This window comes from Schistocerca cancellata, chromosome 9 (assembly GCF_023864275.1).
Source record: "Schistocerca cancellata isolate TAMUIC-IGC-003103 chromosome 9, iqSchCanc2.1, whole genome shotgun sequence".
Lineage (NCBI taxonomy): Eukaryota > Metazoa > Arthropoda > Insecta > Orthoptera > Acrididae > Schistocerca > Schistocerca cancellata.
Genome location: NC_064634.1, coordinates 19,207,267 through 19,215,267, shown reverse-complemented (window position 1 = coordinate 19,215,267; position 8,001 = coordinate 19,207,267).

Below are 8,001 nucleotides of genomic sequence, written 5' to 3'. Positions count from 1 at the left end.
GACACGCGACGACAAACATCCCCACGACAGTCAGACCCGCGCCATACTTTGTCGGCCCTAACTGCGTTTACTGCTCTTGCTGTGCAGCGTCGAGGTCAACGGAAACATGATGGAAGGCGAGATATGCGTGTGGAATCTTTGACAAACCTCCACAGAAAAACAGAAAATATAACTTACGTAGCCCGAGGTGAAGTGACACTGGAGGGCAGTGGTTCAGCGAGAGATGCCGGCACGACGGATCCGTCGACGCAGCCCACGGCTGAGAATCGCTCTTCCGCGCAGGTGGCAGTGTAGTGCTGAAAAATCATTCTGCCGGCGTATTCTCGCAGTAGCGGGCAAAACCACAGCTCCAGCGTATCCAAGTGCTTGACTCGTGCAGTCGCCTTGTTTAAAGTCATTGGTTGTTTAACGGGCTGTCGTGTTCCACATGTTCTTACTTCGCAGGAGTTCACTTTTCTACTTAAATGGAACGGACCCTCATCACTGAATGCTAAACGTGAAAGTATATTCTTATCCCCCATCTCCACATCTTGTTGTTGTTGTTGTTGTGGCCTTCAGTCCAGAGACTGGTTTGATGCAGCTGTCCATGCTACTCTATCCTGTGCAAGCTTCTTCATCTCCCAGTACCTACTGTAACCTACATCCTTCTGAATCTGTTTCGTGTATTCATCTCTTGGTCTCCCTCTACGATTTTTACCCTCCACGCTGCCCTCCAATACTAATTGGTGATCCCTTGATGCCTCAGAATATGTCCTACCAACCGATCCCTTCTTCTACCCAAGTTGTGCCACAAACTTCTCTTCTCCCCAATACTATTCAGTACTTCCCCATCAGTTATATGATCTACCCATCTAATCTTCAGCATTCTTCTGTAGCACCACATTTCGAAAGCTGCTATTCTCTTCTTGTCCAAACTAGTTATCGACCATGTTTCACTTCCATACATGGCTATGCTCCATACAAATACTTTCAGAAACGACTTCCTGACACTTAAATCTATACTCGATGTTAACAAATTTTTCTTCTTAAGAAACGCTTTCCTTGCCATTGCCAGTCTACATTTTATATCCTCACTACTTCGATCATCGTCAGTTATTTTGCTCCCCAAATAGCAAAACTCCTTTACTACTTTAAGTGTCTCACTTCCTAATCTGGTTCCCTCAGCATCACCCGACTTAATTCGACTACATTCCACGATCCTCGTTTTGCTTCTCCACATAGAGAACGAATTCACGAGATGGTTGTTTTCCACCGACATGAAAGGCTTGTAGCAATTCAGTCCTGTATAGTTTGAAACTCCAGATGGACACGTGACGAACGGCTCTCATTTGGCACGGCGAGTACATTTATGTGGATTAGGTGAGAAATTCTGTTTAATGACCTCTACGTCTTGAGGCAGTGCACGGGGGTCGACATGTGGACCTCCCCCAGCGTAAAGAAGTAGTGCCTTTAAACCGCAGGTACTATCGTCCAATGCTCCGAGCTGCCGGAGACGCAGTTGCGTACGCTCGGTGAGAACGCATGCCGCCTTCTGCTGCTGTGTTATCGTCACCTACACCCGACATACCTTGCGTAATTAGCGAGCCAGCGAGCTAGATCCACCAAGGAGGGCTACACAAATAACTGGCCACTTGCACCTGAGGTCATCTTAAAATTCTGCTTTCGATGCTTAAGTTTAAATATGCCAGAATTTTATATCTTCATTCGTGTAGAAGATATTCAGCTGTCTACGCGGGAGAATTACTTTGAACTAGTCTGTTCCTACAAGAGCTGTAGAAAATGTTCTGTAGCATGGAAATGAAGCGTTTCCGGATCCATATCGACATAATACAGGGTGTTACAAAAAGGTACGGCCAAACTTTCAGGAAAATTTCCTCACGCACGAATAAAGAAAAGATGTTATGTGGACATGTGTCCGGAAACGCTTAATTCCCATGTTAGAGCTCATTTTAGTTTCGTCAGTGTGTACTGTACTTCCTCGATTCACCACCCTGATTTCATACGGGATACTCTACCTGTGCTGCTAGAACATGTGCCTTTACAAGTACGACACAACATGTGGTTCATGCGCGATGGAGCTTCTCAACAACAGATTCGGTGACCGATGGATTGGTAGAGGCGGACCAATTCCGTGGCCTCCACGCTCTCCTGACCTCAACCCTCTTGACGTTCATTTATGGAGGCATTTGAAAGCTCTTGTCTACGCAACCCCGGTACCAAATGTAGAGACTCTTCGTGCTCGTATTGTGAACGGCTGTGATACAATACGCCATTCTCCAGGACTGGATCACCGCATCAGGGATTCCGTGCGACGGAGGGTGGATGCATGTATCCTCGCTAACGGAGGACATTTTGAACATTTCCTGTAACAAAGTGTTTGAAGTCATGCTGGTACGTTCTGTTGCTGTGTGTTTCCATTCCATGATTAATGTGATTTGAAGAGAGGTAATAAAATGAGCTCTAACATGGAAAGTAAGCGTTTCCGGACTCATGTCGACATAACAAATTTTCTTTGTTTGTGTGTGAGGAATGTTTCCTGAAAGTTTGGCCGTACCTTTTTGTAACACCCTGTATATTCTCTTCTTCTCTACGAGTCAAGGATGCGTCCTGGAAGTCTGGCCTTACCTTTTCGTTGCATTCTGTAGAGACAAGGCTGAATCTATTAGTAATCAGTGAACTGAGAAACAGATGTTTTTGCAGGGATCCTTTCGTGAAATTCACTCACTTGCCTCGTGCTTTCACCGCACTTCATTCTCGACGTAATGTAGTGTGCAAGCGGCCAGCAGTTGGGAGACCGGCGGCAGTTAACTAAGTTGGCTGTCTGGCGTTGTTTGCGAGCCGTCAGGAGCCGCGAGAGAGGCCCGGCGTCCGTATGTTTGCCTCTGCACTAAACGGCGCATGAGCGCATGCATACGTGCCTGCGAACGCGTGTAAACAGGCGGCGTGGGCCACCAGTACCAGTGTGTGTGTGTGTGTGTGTGTGTGTGTGTGTGTGTGTGTGTGTGTATGTGTGTGTGCGTGTGCGCGCGTGTGCAGGGAAGATTAGCGTCATCGATCCTCTCCGTCTGTATTGCGTACACAACTCTCTGGGGACACACTGACACGCCTCTCCACATTTAATGCCTTATCGGGGTGCTCAGTCCACCTCTAAAACTTCATTCTTTACTAATTTCCTTTTTTTCAAATTGTACATCTACATCTACGTGATTACTCTGCTATTCACAATAAAGTGCCTGGCAGAGGGTTCAATGAACCACCTTCAAGCTGTCTCTCTCTACCGTTCCACTCTCGAAAGGCGCGCGGGAAAAACGAGCACTTCAATTTTTCTGTGTGAGCCCTGATTTCTCTTATTTTATCGTGATGATCGTTTCTCCCTATGAAGGTGGGTGACAACAGAATGGTTTCCCAATCGGAGGAGAAAACTGATGGTTGAAATTTCATTCGCAACGAAAAACGCCTTTGTTTTAATGATTGCCACTCCAATTGACGTATCATGTTTGTGACACTATCTCCCCTATTTTGCGATAGTACAAAACGAGCTGCCCTTCTTTGTACTTTTTCGATATCATCCGTCAGTCCCACCTGATGCGAATCCCACACCGCACAGCAGTACTCCAGAATAGGGCGGACAAGCGTTGTGTAAGCAGTCTCTTTAGTAGACCTGTTACATCTTCTAAGTGTTCTGCCAATGAATCGCAGTCGTTGGTCTGCTCTACCCACAACATTACCTATGTGATCGTTCCAATTTAGGTTATTTGTAATTGTAATCCCTAAGTATTTAGTTGAATTTACAACCTTCAGATTTTTGTCACTTATCGCGTAATCGAAATTTAGCCGATTTCTTTTAGTACTCATGTGAATATCTTCACACTTTTCCTTATTCAGGGTCAATTGCCATTTTTCGCACCATCTTATCTAAATCATTTTGCAAGTATTTTTGATCATCTGATGACTTTACAGGACGGTAAATGACAGCAACACCTGCAAACAATCTACGACGGCTACTCAGATTGTCTCCTATGCCCTTAATATAGACCAGGAACAATAGAGGCCCTATAACACTTCCTTGGGGAACGCCCGATATCACTTCTGTTTTATACGATGACTTTCCGTCTGTTACCACGAACTGTCACCTTTCTGAGAAGAAATCACCAATCCAGTCGCACAACTGAGGCGATACTCCGTAGGCACGCAGTTTGGTTAGGAGACACTTGTGAAGAATGATGTCGAAAGCCTTCTGGAAATCTAAAAATATGGAATCAATTTGACATCTCCTGTCGATAGCAGTCATTACTTCATGAGTAGTAACAAGGCTCACGTAAAATAGATACGATTCAATATTCCCTGGTACACATGTGTCTCCCAACCCTAGACTTTCGACGTAAGACCATGAAACTTCCTCAATATATTAGAGCAACGTCATCCAACATCAACCTCATTTCCCAAGAAATGCGACCCAATCTCCAAAGCTAAATAAATCGATACAAACGGTTACTGTTTGGCGGTACAAAGACCGGTCACCAACGATAAGACACTGATTTACTTACTCATGTTCACATTGAGCCGGAAGTGGGATGTGAAGATTCTATGACAGATTATTATGTGTTTAACTTTCGCCCAGTATACACCTAACGGATTCTCGCACCTTTAAAAGATCTCGCGGCTTGACTTCTTGTGACAGTTGAGTTTCATACGCGTTCAGAAGACTTACTCTAATGATTCAGTGCTTAGCGCTTCTTGGAGTGCCCACCACTTTTTTTTTCTGTGACAGATTACAAACTCATTTCTGCGAATTCATTTCAGCATTTACAAAATGGCTAGGCAGGGATGGCTAGAGGACAAATGTAAGGATGTAGAGGTTTATCTCACTAGGAGTAAGATAGATACTGCCGACAGGAAAATTAAAGAGACCTTTGGAGAAAAGAGAGCCACTTGTATGAATATCAAGAGCTCAGATGGAAACCCAGTTCTAAACAAAGAAGGGAAAGCAGAAAGGTGGAAGGAGTATACAGAGGGTCTATACAAGGGCGATTTACTTGAGGACAACATTATGGAAATGAAATGGGAGCTATGATACTGCGTGAAGAGTTTGACAGAGCACTGAAAGACCTGAGTCGAAACAAAGCCCCCGGAGTAGACAACATTCCATTGGAACTACTGACGGCCTTGGGAGAGCCAGTCCTGACAAAACTCTACCATCTGGTGAGCAAGATGTATGAGACAGGCGAAATACCCTCAGACTTTAAGAAGAATATAATAATTCCAATCCCAAAGAAAGCAGGTGTTGACAGATGTGAAAATTACCGAACAATCAGTTTAATAAGTCATGGCTGCAAAATACTAAAGCGAATTCTTTACAGACGAATGGAAAAACTGGTAGAAGCCGACCTCGGGGTAGATCAGTTTGGATTCCATAGAAATATTGGAACACGTGAGGCAATACTGACCCTACGACTTATCTTAGAAGCTAGATTAAGGAAAGACAAACCTACGTTTCTAGCATTTGTAGACTTAGAGAAAGCTTTTGACAATGTTGACTGGAATACTCTCTTTCAAATTCTGCAGGTGGCAGGAGTAAAATACAGGAAGTGAAAGGCTATTTACAATTTGTACAGAAACCAGATGGCAGTTATAAGAGTCGAGGGGCAGGAAAGGGAAGCAGTGGTTGGGAAGGGAGTGAGACAGGGTTGTAGCCTCTCTCCTATGTTATTCAATCTGTATATTGAGGAAGCAGTAAAGAAAACAAAAGAAAACTTCGGAGTAGGTATTAAAATCCATGGAGAAGAAATAAAAACTTTGAGGTACTCATTGTAATTCTGTCAGAGACAGCAAACGACTTGGAAGAGCAGTTGAACGGAATGGACAGTATCTCGAAAGGAGGATATAAGATGTACATGAACAAAAGCAAAACGAGGATAATGGAATGTAGTCGCATTAAATCGAGTGATGCTGCGGGAATTAGATTAGGAAATTAGACACTTAAAATAGTAAAGGAATTTTGCTATTTGGGGAGCAAAATAACTGACGATGGTCGAAGTAGAGAGGATATAAAATGTAGACTGGCAATGGCAAGGAAAGCGTTTCTGAAGAAGAGAAATTTGTTAACATCACATATAGATTTAAGTGTCAGGAAGTCGTTTCTGATAGTATTTGTATGGAGTGTAGCCATGTATGGGAGTGAAACATGGACGATAACTAGTTTGGACAAGAATAGAATAGAAGCTTTCGAAATGTGGTGCTACAGAAAAATGCTGAGGATTAGATGGGTAGATCACATGACTAATGGGGAGCTATTGAATAGAATTGGGGAGAAGAGGAGTTTGTGGCACAACTTGACAAGAAGAAGGGATCGGTTGGTAGAACATGTTCTGAGGCATCAAGGGATCACAAATTTAGCATTCGAGGGCAGTGTGGAGGGTAAAAATCGTAGAGGGAGACCAAGAGATGAATACAGTAAGCAGATCCAGAAGGATGTAGGTTGCAGCAAGTACTGGGATATGAAGAAGCTTGCACAGGATGCATGGAGATCTGCATCAAACCAGTCTCAGGACTGAAGACCACAACAATAACAACATGGAACTCATAGAACGAGGGTGACTTGGCGATTAGACATTGGCTGTCCAACCTCTCTCTTAAAATTTTCAAACACTCTCCCCACAGTTAACACATGGAGTGTATTTCATGGGACTTCTGCTTTCGTTGTCCATTACTATTATTACCATGAGTATTAGGCTCCGATCTTGTTTTTATTTTAACAGTCCATCTTCCCATGTTTTATTATTCTCTTTTGTTTCCCTTCAATATGGTCTCCTTCTGTTTTAGTGTATCCTTGGACACACTCTGTAATTGGAAATTTGTGGTAAAGACTATGGGACCAAACTGATGAGGCCATCGGTCCCTAGACTTAGAGACTACTTAATCTAACTTAAACTAACTTACGCTAAGGACAGCGCACTCGCCCACGCCCGAGGGAGGACTCGAACCTCCGAAGGGGTGAGCAGCGCGAACCGTGACAAGACGCCCTCAGACCGCGCGGCTGACACACTCTAGTCACTCACCCTGTGTGGTCGAATAGAATTACGCGCTGTTACTGCAGTGTTCGGCTGGTGGCACCACGACTTTCGCTACTATCATTAGTTTGTGTTGATCCTAGCAGCCGTTACTCGTGATGGGACATTGTACCGAAGAACGTCACGACGTATTTGAGAGAACACGAAAGGAGAATAGGAGGTTTTCTAAAAAGATCAACACAGTTTACTTAATTTTTATGTCCCGAAATATAAACTGGATATGAATGACCAGTATATCGTTGGAACGAAGAGGATCTAAAGTTTCGATTATCCTGGTAGTGTGCTTACGCCAACGGACTGCCAGATCTCTCCTGATCTAAAGTGGCTTCCATGTAGAATCAAGTTTTTAGTGGCTTTGATTCGAAAGAAGTGAGCTGGTAATTTCAGTGCAGAGACAGCAGCAACACACGTACGTACGTACAACGTCTGACGTGCTCGGTAATATATATATATATATATATATATATATATATATATATATATATATATATTGCATGTACGAGTACGGGTCATAGGCGCATGGTCGACGACATATGGCGTTTGGGTCTGACCGTGAGTCGTGCACGGGTAGCCAAATGGGGCAGCCAACCCACTGGCCAAACAAGCTGAGCTACGGTGCAGGCTGCTCTAGCCTTTGTCAGTGTCATCATCTCTGCATAACTAGTGCAATTCACATCCTTTTCAATCCGCTTACTGTTTTCATACGTAGGTCTACTTCTAGAACTTTTACTCCCCACACGCACCTCCGTAGCCGAACTGACGATTCCTTGATGCCTCAGGATATGTCCTGTCAACTAATCCCTTGATTTAGTCAACTTATGCAATAACATTAATGACATGGCGACTTCAGGTCACTTAGACCTGAAATGGCTTTCAAGGTAGTCACGAACCTCGAACTCACGACACCATCACACTTATTATTGATTTTATC